We start from the raw sequence: 22531 nt of genomic DNA on the forward strand, positions 1-22531 counted from the left end.
TTGGGTAAATTCCTAGCAGTGCTATTCCCGGGTCATAGGGTAGATCTATTTTTACTTTTTCGAGGAACCTCCACACTGTTTTCCAGAGTGGCTGCACCAGTTTGCATTCCCACCAACAGTGCAAGAGGGTTCCCGTTTTTCCACATCCTCTCCAGCATCTATAGTCTCCTGATTTGTTCATTTTGGCCACTCTGACTGGCGTGAGGTGATATCTGAGTGTTGTTTTGATTTGTATTTCCCTGATGAGGAGCGACGTTGAGCATCTTTTCATGTGCCTGTTGGCCATCTGGATGTCTTCTTTAGAGAAGTGTCTACTCATGTCTTCTGCCCATTTCTTCACTGTCTTCATTTGTTTTTCGGGTGTGGAATTTGGTGAGCCCTTTATAGATTTTGCATACTAGCCGTTTGTCCGATATGTCATCTGCAAATATCTTTTCCCATTCCGTTGGTTGCCTTTTAGGTTTTTTTTTTTTGTTGTTTCCTTTGCAGTGCAGAAGCGTTTCGTCTTCATGAGGTCCCAATAGTTCATTTTTGCTTTTAATTCCCTTGTCTTTGGGGATGTGTCCAGTAAGAAATTGCTGCCGCTGAGGTCAGAGAGGTTTTTTCCTGCTTTCTCCTCTAGGGTTTTGATGGTTTCCTGTCTCACATTCAGGTCCTTTATCCATTTTGAATTTTTTTGTGTGTGAATGGTGTGAGAAAGTGGTCTAGTTTCATCCTTCTGCATGTTGCTGTCCAGTTCTCCCAGCACCATTTGTTAAAGAAACTGTCTTTTTTCCATTGGATATTCTTTCCTGCTTTGTCAAAGATTAGTTGGCCATACTTTTGTGGGTCTAATTCTAGGATTTCTATTCTATTCCATTGGTCTATGCGTCTGTTTTTGTGCCAATACCAAGCTATCTTGATGATTACAGCTTTGTAGTAGAGGCTAAAGTCTGGGATTGTGATGCCTTCCGCTTTGGTCTTCTTCTTCAAAATTACTTTGGCTATTCGGGGTCTTTTGTGGTTCCATACAAATTTTAGGATTATTTGTTCTAGCTTCAAGAAGAATGCTGGTACAATTTTGATTGGGGTTGCATTGAATGTGTAGATAGCTTTGGGTAGTATTGACATTTTAACAATATTTATTCTTCCAACCCATGAGCATGGAATGTTTTTCCATTTCTTTATATCTTCTTCAATTTCTTTCATAAGCTTTCTATAGTTTTCAGCATACAGATCTTTTACATCTTTGGTTAGGTTTATTCCTAGGCATTTTAGGATTCTTGGTGCAGTTGTGAATGGGATCAGTTTCTTTATTTGTCTTTCTATTGCTTCATTATTAGTGTATAAGAATGCAACTGATTTCTGTACATTGATTTTGTATCCTGCGATTTTGCTGAATTCGTGTATCAGTTCTAGTAGACTTTTGGTGGAGTCTATCGGGTTTTCCATATATAATATGTCATCTGCAAAAAGTGAAAGCTTGACTTCATCTTTGCCAATTTTGATGCCTTTGATTTCCTTTTGTTGTCTGATTGCTGATGCTAACACTTCCAACACTATGTTAAACAACAGCGGTGAGAGTGGACATCCCTGTAGTGTTCCTGATCTCAGGAGGAAAGCTCTCAGTTTTTCCCCATTGAGGATGATATTAGCTGTGGGCTTTTCATAAATGGCTTTCAACAATAGCCAAATTATGGAAAGAGCCTAGATGTCCATCAACTGATGAATGCATAAAGAGATTGTGGTTTATATACACAATGGAATACTGCGTGGCAATGAGAAAGAATGAAATATGGCCCTTTGTAGAAACGTGGATGGAACTGGAGAGTGTGATGCCAAGTGAAATAAGTCCTACAGAGAAAGACAGATACCATACGTTTTCACTCTTATGTGGATCCTGAGAAACTTAACAGAAGACCATGGGGGAGGGGAATTGGAAAAAAAAAAATGGTTAGAGAGGGAGGGAGCCAAAACAGAAGAGACTCTTAAAAACTGAGACAAACCGAAGGTTGATGGGAGGTGGGTGGGCGGGAGAGGGGGTGATGGGTATTGAGGAGGGCACCTTTTGGGATGAGCACTGGGTGTTGTATGGAAACCAATTTGACAATAAATTTCATATTAAAGAAAAAGAGTCAAGGACACATTTGTCTCCTAGTCCCTTCTCTCCTTTAGTTATCCATAGTTCCTCTTTCCTGTATCAGTTGATGGCACCAATGGTAATATCGGTAATCAAACCAGATTTTTAACCTCCTTTCTGAAACCCAGCCAGAAACTAGCATCATTACTTTCTCTTATCTAGCAAGGACTTGAAGGCTCCATATTTAGTTCAGTTTGTCCAATGAGTAAGTAGCCAAATGCCATTTTGAGCCATTACCTTCCTATTCTGTCAATGCTATACAATTGCCTCTGAGAAACAAAGTGCTGTCAGCGTCAAGGATACCTCTAGGTCACCTCACTACCAGAGCATCAGACTCTGAGTTCTTTTTGTGTTTGATTGCATAAAAGGAGTACCTGATTTCACCAACTGTGCATCAGTGGAATAAAGGAGGATGATACAAATTGGTAGGTTTCCTCCACAAGTAGGAGCCTAGAACTATTAAGTCCTGTGATATTCCTGCTGAATTCCTCTTAAGTGTGGCCTTCTCTTAGAAGTGACTAAGGCTTAAGAAATTAGAGTCAACCTGTGCTAGAGGAAATTAAAGCTTCGTGGGTGTTTGGAATTTAGAGTACATGTAGGAGAAAGGAATTGAAGCTATCGTGAAGGAACCAGGATAGATTTCAGGGTGCCATTTAAGACTGGTCAACAAATTTAAATTGTACAATATGGCAATGGGAAGTTATTGAAGTATTTTACAGAAGGACTGACATGCTCAGTTCTGCTTTAAAAAATCACTCTGAAAACAATGTGGAGAACAGATTGGAAGAAAGAGAATAAACAAAACAAAGAAAAGTTGATAGATGGTTGCAATAGACCAGATGAAGACTGATGACAGTAGTCTAGACTAAGATGGAAATGGGGACTGAAATGGAGATTTATGAAATATTTAAGAGGCAGAATCAAGAAAATTTGGCAGCCAACTGAATGTAGATATAAGAAAGAACAAAATCTTCTCCAAATTTCAGGCTTGGGCAACTGGATAGAAAGTGAGACTGTTTTCTGACGGCTCAAAAGATGATGAGTTTCCTTTCAGACATTCAAACTTTCGAAGTAAAAGAAGATGTCTACTCATCATTTGATTTACGGATATAGAACTCAGGAGAAATTGGATTGGATCTAGACATGGAGAAGATGCCAACGTAGAAAGCTTAGAATAGGGGCGCCTGGGTGGCTCAGTTGGTTGAGTGTCCGACTTCGGCTCAGGTCACAATCTTGAGGTTGGTGAGTTTGAGCCCTCCGTTGGGCTCTGTGCTGACAGCTTAGAGCCTGGAGCCTGCTTCGGATTCTCTGTGTCTCTCCCTCTGCCCCACCCCCGCTTATGCTCTGTATCTCTTGTCTCAAAAATAAAATAAACATTAAAAAAATTTTAAAAAGAAGCTTGGAATAGTAAATTAAAGCCTTAAAAATAGGATAAATCAGGTAAAAGGTAAAAAAAAAAAAAGCATAAAGTTCCATACAACAACGGAACTTACCTGGCAAATTGAACCAAGATCTCTCACTGTCCTGACAGTAGGTCTAGTTAGATAAGTAGGGCCTCACAGAGGAGACCACAGAGGGACAGCTAAGGAGGCAAGACAAAGAAGAGCGTGTGAGTCCACAAAGGGGAGAATTTCCTAGAGGAAAAGATAGCAAACAAGGCATACAAATAGGGTATACTCCTGTAAGTGTTCATTCAGAAAAAGGACCAGAAGTGCACGGTGTTTGGTGACGTTAGTGAGAGTGAGAGGAGGTCAAATCAGCACAGTGAGGACCCTGATAAGGCCGGAGGGATTTTCCTTATAAAGCAAGAGGTAAGCATCAGCATTTTAACAGGAAGCAAGAAGGAAGTCTAAGAGAGTAGGTTTGTATATTTAGTGACAAATGCTAGAAGAATTCCTAGCAGCTTCAAGAGTTTCTAATCTCTCTTTGATGTCAAGACAATAGCACCTGTTAAGTGTGATGGGGCAAGATGACAGAATTCCAACGCTTGAGAATCATCGGCAAGGGTTGAAACAGCTGTGATGGAGAGAGACTGAGCATGGGAATCTAGAAGTGTCGGGCAGAACTGCATTTTCTGACTCCAGTGCTGAACTCTGTTTACTGAACCATGGTCTCCTAGGTGACCTCTTGCAGAACCATGGTGGAAAGGAAAGCTGCACCCTCCAAACGAAGAGAGAATAGTTCTTTTGTTTGTAAAGAAGAATGTGCTGGTTCTTTTACTGAACCACCACATAACTATTTTTCCAGCCCTAATCACTTTCTCTGCTCACTCCCACGCCCATTATTTGAATAAGCCTGTGACTCTATTTTCAGCCAACTGTGTTAGTCCCAACAGGAACACATTCGTATGAGTGAGTGAATTCTGCTCTGATGAAATGTTATAGGATGAGCACACACCATAATCATGAATTTCCTGGGTTGGCTGCCAGTGGCACTGACCCTCCCCATGGCCATCACTTCTTCCCCATTGTATCCTTCTCAGCAGCTACAACATAAGACAGGCTTGTACATGCTTTTGACCGTTAGACAGTGGTGTTGATGAGCTGAGGAGGCACAGCCTTAGTAGCTTCATCTGACCTTGGCTATTTATCTTGTGACACACGGATGAGGAAGCACTTCAATAACAGCATAGGTGACACCATGAGGTCACGTGTCACCTGACACTGGTAGTATTTGGGAAGAGGTCGGAAGCTCACCTATGGGAAACTAAAGAGAACATCCCTGAGTTAGACGGAAGGACATTGAACTAAGCTACTCAAGTCTTTTCCTGGATTCAATGGTTATGGTCTCAGGGAAGGGAGGCTACTGAAAATAGATGCAGAAAGGTTGCATGGGAGGGAACCGTAGTGTTCATAAATGTTAAGGTTCTCAGAAGCAATAAAGTAAATAGACCAAAGCAATGACAAGGAATGGGTAGACTCATAGCCCAGCTCATTTATTTATTAGCTCAATAACCCTAAACAACTTAGCTAACATTTCTGACATCATTTTTTATTTTGCAAAAGGAAGATGATGTCCGTTTTGATTCTCACTGTAAGGCTATGTTGGCCAATATAGGTGGCGATAACCATGTGTGGCTGTTGAAATTTAAGTTATTTGAAACTAAATAACATTAAACATCAATTCTTCAGTTAGGTTAGCCACATTGGAAGTGCTCAGTAGCCCCAAGCACATGCTGGTGGCTATCCTATTGAGCCAAAAAGGTGTAGAACATTCTTAACATCACAAAACGTTCTATTTGACAGCACTCTTTGAAAGATTAGATATAATCTCTAAAAACAAATCCAAAACAGTTATCATTTTATATGAGGTACTCATATATGATAACTAACCTTTTGTTAATGATAGTAATCCGTACAAAGTGCATTACAAGTACTATTTAATGCAATTTTTTTACTCTCTTTGGGGATGAGAATGGGGATACTCATTCTACAGAGGAGGAATCGAGGCTTAAAAAGTTGAAATAATTTCCCACGATTACAAAGATTATAAAGCTATCCTGTTTAGAATGTCTTCCGAATCACAGGGGGAATAGTTTAGAAATGGGTTTCAAACACACATTTGCCTGACCACTAACCTGTATGTTCTGTGCCTGGCAGTGTGCTTTTATCTGCACTGAGAACTGTGGAAACCCCCAGCTTTGGTCAAATGGAGGATAGACAATCTCAAGGGTTTCAGGCAGGAAAGAAAAGAACAGGGTAGGGAATGCCCTTGCATGTAAAGAAAACAAGGGCTAAAGTAGATAACCTCTAAGTTCTATGATCTTGGACTCTTGGGTTCTGAAAGGCTCCATATTACATGTTCTATTCTGTCAGAGGAAATTGGGAAGTATAGTTACTCACTACAAGAAATAGAATTCTTTTCTTTTTTCTTTTTTCTTTTTCTTTTTTTTTTTGTCTTTGACAATACCTGCCTCTTTGAGGAGACCTATGTTCTTATTTCTTTTTAATGTTTATTTTTGAGACAGAGACAGAGACAGAGATAGTACGAGTAGGGGGAGAGACAGAGAGAGAGCAAAGAGCCTGATTCAGGGCTCAAACTCATGAACCGGCAAGATCATGACCAGAGCCAAAGTTGGATGCTTAACCTACTGAGCCACCCAGGCACCCCAAGGAGACCTATATTCTGATGAACATGTAGAGAAGAGCAATTTGCTCTTGAAAATAATAAATAGGTTGGGAAATGAGTCCATGCAGTGGAGTGTAGTATCTTATTAATAGGACAAATTGTGTTTTTAAGAAGTGTTGTCTTTGTCTGAACAAATCTTATGCACAAGATTTTTACCCATTGTTTTCTTTTTTTAAAGTTTATTTAATTATTTTGAGAGAGTGTGGAGAGGGGCAGAGAGAAAGAGAGAAAGAGAATCCCAAGCAGGCTTAGCACTGTCAATACAGAGCCCAAGGGTGGGGGGGGGGGGGCTTGAATTCACAAAATTGTGAGATCATGACCTGAGCCAAAACCAAGAGTTGAACGCTTAACCGACTGAGCTGCCCCGGTACCCCTCTCCATTGTTTTCTAAAAGACATACCAAGACATGCAAGTAATAAGCACAATAGTGTCTTGTTAAATAGTTTCCTTATTTAAAAAAAAAAAACCAGAAGCGACTAAAAGGCAAATAATAATAATCATACAAAAATAACAATAACTGGGGCACCTGGATGGCTAAGTTGGTTGAGCGACCGACTTCAGCTCAGGTCATGATCTCGCAGTTTGTGAGTTCGAGCCCCACATCGGGGTCTGTGCTGACAGCTCAGAGCCTGGAGCCTGCTTCGGATTCTGTCTCCCCCTCTTTCTGCCCTCTCCTGTTCATGCTCTGTGTGTGTCTCTCTCTCCCTCAATAATAAATAAACGTCTTAAAAAAAGTCAAAAATAACAATAACTGTTGGATGAATATATTATGAATAAATGTATACATCTTAACAGTGTTTATATTAGGACGAGCCAGATTATGTGACAATAACAAATACACCAATAAATATCAATGATAATATTCAAAAAAGAGTTTTCTCACTCATGTCATAGCTCACATGAGTAACTGTAGCTCTTCTTGGAGGTTGTCTTCCTGATGGTAACTCAGGGACCCAGTATCTGGAGCTTGTGTTCTCCAAGGGCTAGAGAGTCATGTAGCATACTTCCCCAGCCTGGAAGTAATTTACGTTACTTCTGTCCACCTTCCATTTCCAAGAACTCAGTCACATGGTCCACAACTCAACTATAAGAGATACTGGCATTTGTTTGCTTTGTTATAAACCCAAGTGTGAGGAACACATGACCTTGTCTCTGAATCAGAGGTCACTAAATAAGTGCAGCCTATATGCATCTTCAAGCTGTCTACTTATTTTTTTTTTTTTTAGTTTTTATTTATTTACTTTGAGACACAGAGAGAGAGGGAGTGCAAGCATGGGAGAGAGGCAGAGGAAGAGACAGAGAAAATCCCAAGCAGGCCCCATACCCAGTGCAGAGTCCTACACAGGGCTCAATCTCATGACGGACTCTGAGATCATGACCTGAGCTGAAATCAAGAGTCAGATGCTTAACCAGCTGAGCCACCCTGGTGCCTGGCTATCAGCTTATTTAAAAACAAACAAGCAAACAAACAGCCCCTTTGCTTTTAAATTTTTATGCATTTTTATGCTTTCCCAAACTCTGTTTCACCTTATACACCACCTGCCCCACCCTCATCAAATAGACTTGATTTCTACTTCATGGAGAATATCAACACCACCAGGCGGATTTTGCACTCTCCTTGTTAGCTGGTTTTTCTCCTTTCAGAGAGACAGGGGTCCTCTTATATAGAGCCAAATCCTGTCTATGAAGCATTGAACTCCTTTGTTTCTTCCAGATTTTGATCTATTAATTATTGCCTCTGTTGCCTATGTCTTTACTCCCATGCATTTTTTTCTTTAGTCTATAAATTCATTGAAATCTTTTTCATCCTAAACCCTGTCTTGACAGTCAGATTGTACCTCATCTATAACTACAGTTCAGTCTCTACATTTACCTTTCATTATAATCTTCAAAGAATAACACATACTCCCTTCCAATTTATTTCTAAATATTTGTCTTCATAATGCTTAACAAAATTTAATAATGTATTACTGTGTGTGACCATTTACTACCTGTATCCTGCACTCAACTAGAAACTCTACAAGGACATGACTACTTGTTTTTTATTCACCCTGATTCTCAGTGCTAAGCCTAGAGCCTGGTACCTGGTACCTGCTTCGTAAATATTTGGTGATTGAAAATAAATAAATAAGTAAATAAATATTTGGTGATTTAATTACATCAATTACATTATCATTATCAAATATAATGGATACATGGCTGACTTTACTTTTATGGATTATTCTATTGCATTTCATACCAAAGGGTGATCTTTGTTCTTTAAATAATCTAATCCCTTGATGTCCTTGACCCATCCAACTCTTAGTATTTTTCCTACCTCTGTGATGAGTCCTTTTCAGTCTGCCTCATTGTCTACTTCATATTCCACTTTGTGCCCCTCAAGTGGAGGTTCTCTTCAGAGATTTAACTTAGGCTGCTGATCCCCTCAGTATTCATATTGCTAAAAGGGTAGTATCCACTTTGGATATTTCTACTGCCACCGTCTGCTGGCACCTTCCAAAGTATATAGCGATCCTAGACTTCTTCCCGGAGTTACACAATTTGGGTCCAAACAGTCTGCTAAATATCACCATCAAAATCTCTTATTGACATCTCCAACTCAACTGATCTTAAAGGATTTCATTACTCCCCAAGATATTCTGTTATGTCAGGGCCAAGGCCACTAAAAACCAAAGAGCCCTATCCCTTTTCCTTTATCATTCTCTATTCCATCAACCACTAAATAGGTCCTATCCTTACACTTGTCTCCTCCTTCTCCTCTCCATCTTTACTAGTTTTCTTACTCATTTCTCCACCCTGGATTATGAAAATCCACCAATCTCCTTGCCACCAGATTCCTTCCAGCTAAACCCATTCCCCACACTGCTGCCACACTGACTTTTTCAGAAGCAACCATCTGACCATTTCATACTTCCATTTAAACTCCTTCAAAACACACCCAATTGTATACCCGGTAAGATCAAAGCACTTTCAGATGTCTTGGATTTTCCAAAATTTGACCCCTTCCTCTCTGTGTCTCTAACTTCACGATTAGCAGTATTGCTGTTTTGCACATATTCTGTTCTTTCTCGCTTTGGCACTTTGCTGAAGGAAAGTTAAGCAAACCCTAGCTAATTCCTCCTCATCTTTGCACTCTTTTGTCAGGCCTCACCTCCTCCTGCAAGTCCCCACATCCTTGCTCAATCTGGGGTAGACACCATTCCTTTGTGCTTTTAGAGTACTCTACAGACATTTGTGACTTTGAATGGTATAAAGCAAAATCTCTTGGCAAAACACATTGGACATGTCATGTGAGTGAGAAGTAACCTCTTGTGATGGTAAGTGATTGAGATTCGGGGAGGGGTGAATTGTCACCCAGCACAACCTGGCTCATTCTGAATAAACTGCGATTAGCATATTCCAAATGAGGAATGAGGCATGGAAAAGTTAGATCCCCACTCAGCTGACACAGAGCAAAGCACAGATCTGCTATCGTCTCCGGCCCTAACATTCACTGGAGCTATTTTACTAGGAAGTGTTCAAAGAAAGCCAATTTGACTCTAGAAGGAAATGAAGAAAATTATGGAAAACTGCTTTCTCTAAGTACAGCAAACATTTGTAGGATAAATGAGTTTGCCGTTTACAATCTATTTTCCACTCTAGCGAAGCCGGTGCTGTTCCATCTGAGCTGAGAAGCCACTGGAGCTTGAATTATCCATGAAGGCACTGCCTATTCATCATGCAGCTGGCCCACTGAGGGCGGGTTTACACATTGAGATGCAGTGAGGTCAAATTGGAGGCCCAGCAAACACTGCTGCACTTTGGCAGCCAGAGCGTCACGTGCCTAGCCAAGTTCAGGAGCCATCTTCATGCCCCTTGGGGAATAGCGTCAAGGAAATGGACCTTGCAGTGCACATTCAGGGCTTACTGGATATTCATAGAGTTGCTGTACCCTGTCTCTCACCATGTCTGCCCAGAGACAGCCATGGGAAGGAAAGACAGAGAGACGGCGAAGCTGAGTTTGTGGAATGCTACTTTCAGATGAAAAGACTACCAAGGACCTCTTGGAAAGGGATAAATACACCACATCACATCAGATGTTTAGTCCTTCAACACACGAGAGGAATCTCATACTGGCTCCATTCCACTGTGAACATTTTTTGATCACTGTTATCTTTTATCTCCTGATTAGCGCATATGAGTTGCTTTGGGGCCTTCTGGAATCTAAACTCCTTTCTTCTGCTTCGTGAGTTCCCCACTACATGGTCCTGGTGAAAAGCAGAACCTTCCTCCCATCTTAGGAGCCCAAAGATCAGCTCACACTTTTCTAGCTTCTCCTGCATCTTAGGACTTGACTCATACCTCAACTAACCACACGCATCCAACACTGTGAATTGGGAGAAAGGAACATCACGAAGCAGGAGCCTCAGAGAATGCTTTCGGGGGGACAACGGTGGTAGACATTTCTATATGCAAGGATAGCAGTACCCAGGATGACCACAGGAGGGACTAAACAGGGACATTGAGCAATTGCGGACAACAGCAGCAGTCCCCGGTCAAACTCATAGCGAACATGCATTTGGCTGGGGTTCTGTTGGCCCAGCCTTCCTTGTTCTGGGTCACCTTCTGCCTCTGGTTCTCCAGCCAAACTTGGCAATTTTGTAACAGCCTAACAGCCTCTTAATAAAGTCTTCTTCTTCTTACATCTGTCAAAAGTCTCTGTTGTTATTACAGTTCTTTGCTGATAAACTCCCTCCCCCACATAGCAAGATAAGGGACATTTGTAAAACAATTATTATAAATATTGTCAGTGAAATCTATTCATAAAATAGGCAAGAAGAGATGGTCTCAGCATCAACCTAAGTTATAATGTGCTTGGTTCAATTTGTCACCTGAGATCAGTGATTTTCAGCCAGGGCCATTGTGTCCTCCAGGGGACATCTGAGAAAGTTTGCTATTGTCATCTAGTGAGTAGGAGTCAGAGATGCTGGCAAACATCCCACAATACGTAGGACAGCCTCAATGACAACGAATTATCTGGCCCACAAGGTCAATAATGTGAAGGTTCAAGAACCCTGTCTTAGATCATTTGAGTTTCAATGGACCTTAAGGCTAACTAATTCTGTGGCTGGGCAGCTCTAGTTTCTGGGACTGTGAATTCCAGAAGGAGCTTCTCTTTCCTCCTGTCAGGACAATCAGCCTGTTGCTTGTGTTTGCTCTGCTGACTGCCTCCTTTCTTTGCACTTAGTGATGTGCTTTATTGTGTTGTTTTTTACGTATCCAAGGAGGTAATTGCTTTAACTTTCAGAATATTTTATTCTCACTGTGGTGGCATAAATGGAAGCTTCTGTAACCTCACCAGCAACTCATCTGGGATGTCCTTGAAATATTAAAGTTTCATCTTCAAAACAAAAATAAAAACCTCTTAGAGATTTGTACAGTTAGTAGAGGGAGATGCCCCAACTCCTTTTCATGTTTTATAAAGTCTTTCACCTTTAAATCTTCCTCCATCCAGCTAATAATTAACTGCCAGTTATTTATACCCAGTACCGTACTAGGTAAACAGGTTCAAAAACAAATGCACAAAAGCAAACAAAACAGCACACTGGTGCTAGTTTTGAGGATTTTGCATAGAAATGGAGAAGACGGACAACAAATAAATAAATGAATAGATAAATACACAGACATAAACTATTAGAAAGATACTAAAGCAGAAAAAGCAGAATTAAGCACTAGAAATTATCAAGGGAAAATCAGCTTGGAGAACGTGATCATAGAAGCTTCTCTGAGGAGGTAGCATTTTTTTATCTTTCTTTATTTTTAATTCCAGTATAATCAACATTCAGTGTTATAATAGCTTCAGGTGTAAAATATAATGATGGAACAATTTTACACATTTCTCAGTGCTCATCACAAGTGCATTCCTTAATCCCCAGTACCTATGTCACCCATCCCCCACCCACCTCTCCTCTGGCTACCACCAATCTGCTGTCTGTATTTAAGAGTTTGTTTATTTGTTTGTCTCTTCTTTGTCATTGTTCATTTCTTGAGTTTCTTAAATTCCACATATGAGTGAAATCATATGATATTTGCCTTTCTCTGACTGATTTATTTCACTTAGCATTACACTCTCTAGGTCCATCCATGCTGTTGCAAATGATATAATTTCATTCTTTTAATGGCTGAGTACTATTTCATTGCCTATACACATACCACATCTTCTTTATCCACTTATCTAGACCCTTGGGCTCCTTCCTTAATTTGTAAATAATGGCTCAATAAGCATAAGGACACATATATTGTTTTTCTCAAATTAGTGTTTTTGCATTCTTTGCATAAATACCCAGCAGTAGAATTGCTGGACCGTATGGTAGTTCTATTTTTAACTTTTTGAGGAACCTCCATACTGTTTTCCACAGAGGCTGCACCAGTTTGCATCCCCACCAACGGTACAGAACGGTTCCTTTTTCTCCACACTGAAGAGGTAGCATTTAAACCAAAGCTGGAGGAAGAGCATATTAAGCAGAGAAAAGAGTGTGAATAAAGTCTTAGGACAGGAAAGGATTTGATGACTAAAGAGTTGAAAGGAATCCAGTGTGATTAGGGGGCGATGCGTGAGGGAGCAGTAACAGCACGCCCGATGGGAGGTACAGAAAGAAGCCTGTTGGGTCTGTCCCAGGCTATTGATGGTGATGCTCCAGCTTGGAACACCCCTGCTCCTCACCTGGGCCCATACTCCCCATAGCAGGTGCCACAGACCTTTCCCCACCAGGGCCAATATTGTGGCAGGACCAGTCTTGGTGGTTCTGATTATGACTCCATGACACTTCAGCCAAGAGCCCCAGGGAACTCTGAGGAACACGATTTGCTGTTTGCAGTTCCTAAAGGACACCTAGCAAGGTCAAAGGTGGATAAAAAACTTGTACTTGTACCTAGGGCCCTGCTTTCATTAATATCTGAGGGTGGGATGTCTAGGGTTTTGTGGGTTCACATTTCACTGGCAAATTTAAAGCAGAGAGCAGGAATGAGGGTGGTGGGAAGGGAGAAGTGGGGTCACTCAAGTGGTCCGTTACCTAGGCCACACAGGGCCTTCTGGAAGGGGACCTTCACGACTGCCTGCTCCTCATGGGGTTGTTTTGTGAGCGGCCGTGTCATATTTCTGGCAATATGTTTCTTCAGGACAGGTATCTTTTGAAATGGATGCCTCGGCAATCAGAAGCGTAATGTCAGGCACTTAGACCACAGTTAAAGGGCTAATGTCAGGCACTTAGACCACAGTCATAACCCGTAGAGCTCTTCAGGCTGTGAGGAAGAGGTAACACATCTGAAAAAGGATTCTCCTGTTCACACACCCTAAGGATTCTTGGCCTCTCCAAACACAGAGTTGCTTTGCACTTGCCCAGAATGATTAAAAAAAGAAAAAAAGACCCAATGCAAATAATGCGGGTTATCTCACTATGACCAGAAGTCCAAATTGGCAGTTTTACTTACGCAAATGATTAAAAAAATATTATTTTTGATTATACAATTATTAAAAATATATTAATTAATTATGCTAGTCAGGGTCATTTACTTGAACAAAACTCTTGCAAGGCACTCGGTCTGTGAATGAGAAGTTCAAAATCCTCCAATCAAGTCCGACTACTTCCTATGGTGCAACATGAGGCTGAGACACACACAGCAAATATGATTTGTCCAAGGTCACACAATTTAGAGAACCAAGGTGGAGATCTAGATGTCTGTGTATCTATCCCGACACTCTTTCTACCAAACACCCCACTTGGGCATAATATGATTGGAGTCCACGTAGAGGTTAGGCTAACTAAAGGAGGGAATCTGGTGTTCTTCCTTTGATGAGAAATCTCCTTGAATCCTGAACTCACTTGAATGCATGACATTTTCCCCATTGCCCAGATAGATAGAAATTTACTTCAAAAATTACCCTTTTCTTGTGCCTCATGAATAATCATTGCCATCAGATTAGAGGCCAGATTAACATTTTCTATATACTTGATCCAAAAGACTGCCTGGAGGTTTTTGGGTAAATGAACTAGGCAGTAGGTAATCATTAATTTCCATTCTATCACCCATGCATGGAAGCCTGCGCCAGTGTTGAAACCGCTTTCTCTCTAGCTGACAAATAAATTGTTCCCACCTTGATGCCTCTGAACTGCATGTATAATGGCTTTAATTAATATCATGTATTTTCTATACTTGATGAGCACAAGATAAATAAAAGTCCCAAGGAGACCAGTATGGGCAGGAGAGTATCAGTGGGAGACATCTAAATACGGCAATCTACTGGTGACAAGCAGGTTGTTGCATGGCCATTGTCTCTGCTGCTCCGGTTGAATTCTGGAAAAAGACTGTCTGCGAGGTGTTGAAGAGAAAGGCTTCTGATTGATCTGAGATTAAACCCTAACATTTCTCGTTCCCATTCAGGAGACTGTAAAACATTTCTTAAATGTGCTAAATTTTCATTTCCTCATTCATAATGGAAGCAGGATAATACTCATAGCTAACGTTTATCAAGCCCTTACTATTACATCCTTGATACTTCTGTATGTAGCTAATAGGATTCAATGAAAGGTGTGTAATACTATCTCGATCATAAAAGTAAAGAAAAATAAAATCCTTGAATAGCCTGCCCAGGGTCATACAACTGGAAAATAACAAAACAATCATATTCCAACGCTTTGTTCTTTTACCTGCATAAATCCTATGAAGTTTTTGTCCAGCTTTTGTGTTCTTTTTTTTTCCCCTGAAAAATGAGTAAATGCCTCATTCCAGAGAGATAAAAATGGCAAGGCTGTTCCATGACCTCGCTAGCCATCCGGCCTCTCCTCCATTTTTCACCCCCATGTACTTTCCTGAGAGTCCTGCTGCCTCAGGAGAAAACCTTTCTGTTATTTTATTTTCCTTGTTTTTAAAATATTGGCGATTAACTGAGCTTCATAGGCATCTGCCTAGAAATAGTATGTTCTAGAAAGCTTTGTGGAGGCCCTGAATTCTATAGCACTCCTTTGGGTTATGGGACAGCAGCCACTGCACCTTTCAATACCCATAATGTAGCTGTCTCCACTGCGCTAGTCTTGCCCTCCCCCTGAACTCCTATTGTGCTTTTGCGAGCAATGCTCTCGCAGCATTGCGTGCGATGCTGTCTATTGTGAGTATGCATTCTAGAAAATAAAGACCATGTGATCTGTGAGCAAGGCGTTAGTATAGAACCTTATTGCATTCATTGTATTCTATTGGCACAGTAGCAAGCTCAGATAGCACAAGAAAGGTAGAAGCGTCCTCCAAACAAGCAAGGAAGGACAGGGAAGGCTCCGAATGTTTCACCCTCTCCAACGAAGGCACAAATGATATGGAATCCTACAAAACAGCATAAAATAGCCCCATTGGCATGCTTGGAATAATAAGCAGCCAGAATGGAGGCCTACTGTCCTTCATCTGGGTCTCAGATATCAATGGCTTCCATAGGCAAAACCAAGGCTCACCAACCGGACTCCCTAGAGTCAGTGCTTCTCAACTGTTTATTATGCTTTCTAAATTTATGCCTGAGTTTGAGACTTCAAAGGTGTTTTTACACTGAAAAGGAAACAGGAATAAGATTCACACCAGTCCCTTAAAGTTTGGCCCTATGTTCATAGTTCCATATTAAGTCTCAATCCCCATTTTATTTTTGGCCTTTTGTCTTCTTCTTTCTTACACTTTATATAATTTGTTTGCCCTGATCTTCACTTTCTGGGTGTGAATAAGCATCTTTGCGGTTTGAACTTACCAGCTAAACATCTGTGCTTCAGTCTTGCTATTTGCTCACCCATAACTAAGTCCATCAGTCCTCACACCCCATCTCCTTCTTCTGGGTTTCTCATCACAGCCAATGTGTTTTCTGCATTTTTTTAGTTACTAAAGACTGAAACTAGGCATTGTTCTTACCTCCTTCTTTGCCCCATTCCCCTCAGGCCCAATTACCCGACGGCGTCAAAACTACCTTTCAACCAACCTTGAAGTCCGCTCATTCCTCTCCTTGTTACTGTTGCCATTTTTTCCCGTTCACCTATTTAACCCAACCTCCCACGCCCCTCCCCTCTGGTAAGCATCAGTTTCTTCTCTGCAATTAAGAGTCTGTTCCTTGATTTGTCTCCTTCTTTTTCCCCTTTGTTCATTTGTTTTCTTTCTTGCATTCCATATATGAGTGAAATCATTTGGTACTTGTCTTTCCTTGAGGGACTTACTTCGCTTAGCCTGATACACTCTAGCTTCCATCCATGTTGTTACAAATATGTTGCCACCATTTTGGCCCATGTTGTATTACTTCTCACCCACAACAACTCTTAACTGGCTTTCATGTCTTCTTTCTCCCTTTCAACCCTTTTCTACACTGTAGCCAAGGGTGTTATTTCTGAAGTTTGCCTGTGATCATGCGTGCTCATGAGTAAGGCCATCCAGTGGTTTCTAATTGCTCTTAGATCAAGCTGAAACAGCTTATATCAAGTTATAAACTGTGTGCGTAATCTGGTTACTGCTTGTTTCTCCAACCTTAGTTCTTCCCTCCCTCGCTTACTGCCTGCCCTTCACACAGACTTAGAAACATAACAAGATTCTACCAGTGTGAGAGAACCAATGAAAATGTGCTAACTTTGATTACTTGACTTGTTTTAATATATGAAAAGTAACTACTATTAAAGAATGTGTTCATTCCTGCTCCCTTCCTGTCTATACCATGGCACAGATCAGTTTCTCTTCGTAAACATGACTCCTCAGCCACCACACACACAAACCCTTCTTTCCCTGTCAATTCTGTATATTGGTCAAGACTCTTTGATTTGTAAGCCATAGAAATCCATCTCAAAGCATAGTAAAAGTAATAGTGTCATATTAAAGTTATTGCATGCCCCTTTTCTCAGGCAGTTGTCTACCACCCATCCTTCTGCAACAGTGGTGGACCCATGGAGCTGGGTTTCCTATGTATGATCCCTCCCCCACACCTGCCAGCCCTGGGCCACAGTACGTGGATCCCAGGTGAACATCTAACCCACTGAACCAAGAACTCCCGTTTCCCAGGAAATTGGAATTTCAAGCAATATGTCTCTACCTTTGGCAAGACCCAAAACAATCTCCAGTGTGGTGGGATGACTACATCTTCTGCCAGGAGCAGAGAAAGACAATCTAGACAGAGGAAGAAAAATAAGGAATTAGACACACGGGAAAAAAAAAATCAAATAAATAATAACAACAGTAATAAGAAACAGAAGGTATTTTCATATCCTTCTGGTCCCTTCCTGTCTTTTCTGATAGCTGGAAGCATGTTCGCACCTGTGCTCCATTAAACATCTGTATGCCTCCCTCCTTTCTGTGTGCTTAAGTCTACTCAATTTTATTTTCATTACATCACAGTAAGAGTCCATTATAATGTGTTGTTTGCTTTCTATGCAACACATAATATGGATATATATTATATGTGCACATACATAATATATACATGAATATATATGTGTGTATGTCTTTATGCACATTTGAGCGTGCGGGTGTGTACATACATACATAGTCTCATGTCCGTATCCCCATAACTCTGAAGTGTTTGTGTTATGATTTCCATTTTACAGAAGAGAAACATGAGACTCATAGAAGTGATATAACACATCCAACATCTCACAGATAAAAACCAAGGAGCTGACGATGAAATTGAAATATTTTTTTATGCTCAAGAGCAGATTTTTTACCTATTTTGCTATGTTTCCCACCCTCATTCATTTGGATCGTAGCATCAGTCAATTGTTCATCCCTTAATTCACTTATTCACTCATTCATTCATTCAATAAACACCTATTAGTTTTCTTCTCCATGGCAGATGCTGTGCAGGCAATTTTCTCACAATTTTTGAAGACAGTTTTCCGTGACTCTCACATTTCTGCATGTCTTGTGTCAGCCATTATTCTAGATTAGCTTTTCAAGGGTGTCCGTATGACAGACAATCCTTGGAAGATAGAGACAGTGTCTTCTTCCACAGCAGAGGGAATATTTCTTTTCTGGCCAGGGTGATAGAGACAATTTCTCCCGCTGGGGTGAATGTTGAGTCCATTTGTTAGAAGTCCCTTCTAAGAGATCAGAGTGTTCTAAGTTTGGAGTTCCTCAGCTGTGATGCAGGCTCAATGAATATGTAACATCTATCTGGGCCACTCCACATCACTCCATGAGACTTGTGCACAAAACCAATGTGAACACAAAGCTTATGATGCCTTCTGTTATTCCGTGAGCAATAAAGTCCATTATCTCTGACCAAGAAGTCTCATATCTCCCCCCAGCACCTACGTGTGACAAATGTACTTGCTAGTTTGCCAAAGAAGAAAGCTTAGATCCTTCAGAGCTTTTGATAAATACGACTGATAAAATAGTTACGGGATGATAGATGCAGACAATACTACTTGAGTCACCAGGGTTCATGCAGACTTATAAGTGGTAAGGCCAACGTTTGAACGAAGGTCTAACTGACTTCCAAACCATCAAAGAAGGTATAAAGGAGTTAAATAGAATTAATAAAACAGACAGACAGCCTCAATCGGTCAGCTGTATTCTGCCATAAAATAGGTGTGTGATAAGAACTTTTGGAATGGTTACCATCGTCAAGTGCATCTGAGACCGGCACAGGGGTTGGTGAGTAGCAAGTAGAGAAGACAAATGGTCTTAGAGGTTAAGAGACTTTGGAATCAAACCGCCTGAGGCTCAAATCTGACACTCTGCATGACACGGCACAATTTATTTAACCTGTTGGAGCAGTAATTTCTTTCTCTCTAAGGCAAGAATAATAGATTCCATCTCACAAGAGTGTCATAGCATTAAACAAGGTGATGTATAGAGCATTTAACATGAAGCTGCACACAAAGAACGTGCTCATTAAATAATAGCTCTTAGTGTCGCTAATAAGTCCTCAATAAAGTTTGCATGAGTGATTGATTGATTTCTCTGCATCAATTCACCTGCTCCTTAACTATCAGATCATTTACTACTAGTGTTGCCCTAGTAGTTAGCAACATAATCAGGTTTATAAACACAGATCATTACCTCAACCACTGCAGCTTTAAGAGCTACAGGGGGCCTCGATTTTAAGTGTGGTGGATACTAATAGTTCCTTTCTTGTAACAAAAATATCTTCGGGCTGCAATTTTGAGATAGCATTAAAGCCCAGCCCTCACTTTGTACATTTCCACAATGGTATGAGAAATTACAAGGCTGGGGTTTTCTCGGTTATCCATTTGTCTCTTTCCCATCTTGCAAGTGGAACCAGTACCTCTGTTGCCAAGCAACAGTGTGGAGGGAGACACGGTGCATGTGTAATGTGGCACTCTGGGAGTGAGGGGCTTAGTTCTAGAGCTGGTCCAAGGGCACTGAAAAGGAGCACCGAAGAGTGCACTTTTTCTCGACAGCTGGACAGTCATGTCATTAATGCAAATCCTCCAATAATTAAAAGAGCTGCTTCCACTGAGCAATCCCATCACCAGCTTTCTGTGAACTGTGGAAAATCCTAAGAACCACAAGGCATAGTAGCTTTTGAGAGTCGCCATTTGCCATCCGAGTATCTTGGCCAAACACACCGCATAAATCCAGCGATCTTTCTTGCTGAATAATCAGGACTCAGACTAGACTCTGAGAGAGGGGCTGGAAATCTCAATCCCAAACAGGCCTCCATTCTATGGAATGAATAAGAAAATGGCTCTTTCACCGAAGTAATACAAAGAAGAGATCTTGAAAAGGGGAGTGGGGAGTAAAGGCAAGAATGAGAGAGGACACACAGTTTGGCAACCGGCAACCATCTGTTTCATGTCATTAAAGAGGGTGAAGAAAATGAAGGTTGAGAATGTCTCTGTTACATTAGTAGCTGACGCCTCCCTAATTAATTTTAGTCAAATATCCCCTAATACGGGATAATTGTGTTCAAGCTGAAACAGTGTGCAAAGCAGGATTGTAAGATAGTGACGTACAGGCCCAGGAACCAGGCTGCTTTGGTTTGGATCCCAGCTCTCCCACTTACACACCGAGTGAATTCTGGAAGGTCAACTGACTTCTCTGCGTCCCATTTATATAAATATATAAAATGTGAAACATTATAGTACACATTTCGTAAGACTATAAAGATTAAATGAGTTAACATATATAAGCAATCTAAAGTGAGAATATAGTATTAAGTAAATGCTAGCCATTATTCACGACAGTTTCACACATTTTTATTAAGAAAAGGAGCTCATCTCATTCCTCTTTTTATTTTTGTCATCAAAAAACTACATCCAGTCTTTAGTTGGTACATGATCAATTTTTGTTGGATGAGCAAAGGAGGGGGCACTCTAAAAATTAAAATACCTCACTTTAGTTCAATACGTTTTTAAAGCTGGCTAACAAACATTTAATTCCAAGTCAGAATAGGAATGACATCAGGAGTACAGAATATGTTTCCTTGCCTAATCTCTCAAAACATATTTTTAGGAAAATTAAACTCAGGGGGCACTTGAGGGGAGCCCGCTTAAGATTCTCTCTTTTTCCCCTCTGTCCCTCTCCCCAGCTCACACGCTCTCTCTTTTCAAAAAAAAAAAAAATGTTAAACTCAACATTTGACCTCTGTCCTACATTTTATTCTTCCCAGATGGATATCTCTGCCTCCTAGAGGCAACAGCGCTATCCCGGAGTTCAGTTTGAGTTTTTTAACATATTGTGCCCTTGTCTTGTATTGAGCTTTAATAGAGAAATCATCCAACCTCAGTGGGAGGGAGAAAAAGCTTTGATAAGCTATAGCAACCCTGCGCCCTAGAAAAAGCCCAGGGCCCCATTTGAGTTCTCCCCTGGTGTCTCACGTGGAAAAACAGCTTTAATTCTTGGTGCATTGGTTTCGTCGTCTTTAAAACGTGAGTCATAATCTGAACTTTTTGTGTTCATCAAACGAGACCGTTTACATCAAAATGTAATGTTACGTGAGAGGTTCTTGAGAAAATTTTAGTCCGAGAAAATGTCTCCTTTTGAAATGCACCTTTTAAATGAAGGAAGTGGTAGGTTTCCAGATTAGTTAGTGGCATAAGTACTTTCTCCTCTTTCTTCTGGTATCTCTGAGATTGTTTTTTATTTGCCATATAAGGAGTGGAGTTCTTTGAGCAACAGGTACAGCAAAAATAGCTGCTGTTCCAGCAATCAAGGAAGCAAACATATAAAAATAAGATGTGTGTTCACAGAAACCGAGGGACAACCAACTCTTGATTATTTGAGACTTTAACCATTTTATAAGAAATAAAAGTAGGGGAGCTCCCAAATGCATATGTAATTATATCAAGGAAATCAAAATGATTCCATAAATATTTTCTATTTTGAGCCAAGCAGTATCTAGGTTCCAAGAGAAGGCAAATATATACAAAAGTCTTAGAACCACGCCTTCGGTATTTTGGTAGATTGCAAAAATTTCCCCAATTCATCATGGCTGTGTTCATTCTCTTTGCCATGTGGATTTCAGTGGCCTCTAAATCTGACTCAGCTAAGTCCAGGAATAAGAGATAATAAACATATATGAGTATCTAGTTTCTGGCAGATAATATATCTGTAACACACTCATTTACTGTTACCATAGTGTGGTATTTATTTTCTATAACTACATAGGAAGTTACCACAGATTCAATGACTTGAGACAATACCTATATATTAGCACATAGTTCTGCGGGTGAGAAGCTCCCCATGGTAGAGTTGGGCTCTCTGCTCAAGGTATTGCAAGGATGAAATCAGTGTCTGCCATGCTGAGCTCTCATCTGAAAGCTCTTGAGAAAAATCCACTTCCAAGCTGATTCTTGTTGTTGGCAGAATTCAGTTCTTTCCAATTGGACTATAAGATCCCCATATCCTGCCTGGCTGTCAGCAAGGGGCCGCCCTCAGGCTGCTCACAGGTCCTCGCCATGTGGCCCTTTCTATCTTGGCAATGGAGAATGTCATTCTTATTAAACCCCCCTCAAGCCTTGAATCTCTCAGACTTCATCTTCTATGAGCAGCCCTGCTTTTAAGGGGCTCATGTGATTAGGGCGGGCCCACCCAGGTCATCTCCACATGTTGAGGTCAACTATGCCATAAAATACAACCTAATACCAGGAGTAAAATCTATCATAATCACAGTCCTGGGGATTATGTGGGGCATATTAACACCAGGATCAAGAAATCTTGAGGGAATATCTCAGAATTCTGCCTACCGGAAGTGTCTAGTGGGGGCCATAAGATTCATTCTACAGAAAGATCTTCACAGAAATAAAATGGAGTAAAAGGAAATGCAAGGAAAGC

This window comes from Prionailurus bengalensis, chromosome B1 (assembly GCF_016509475.1).
Source record: "Prionailurus bengalensis isolate Pbe53 chromosome B1, Fcat_Pben_1.1_paternal_pri, whole genome shotgun sequence".
Taxonomy (NCBI): Eukaryota; Metazoa; Chordata; class Mammalia; order Carnivora; family Felidae; genus Prionailurus; species Prionailurus bengalensis.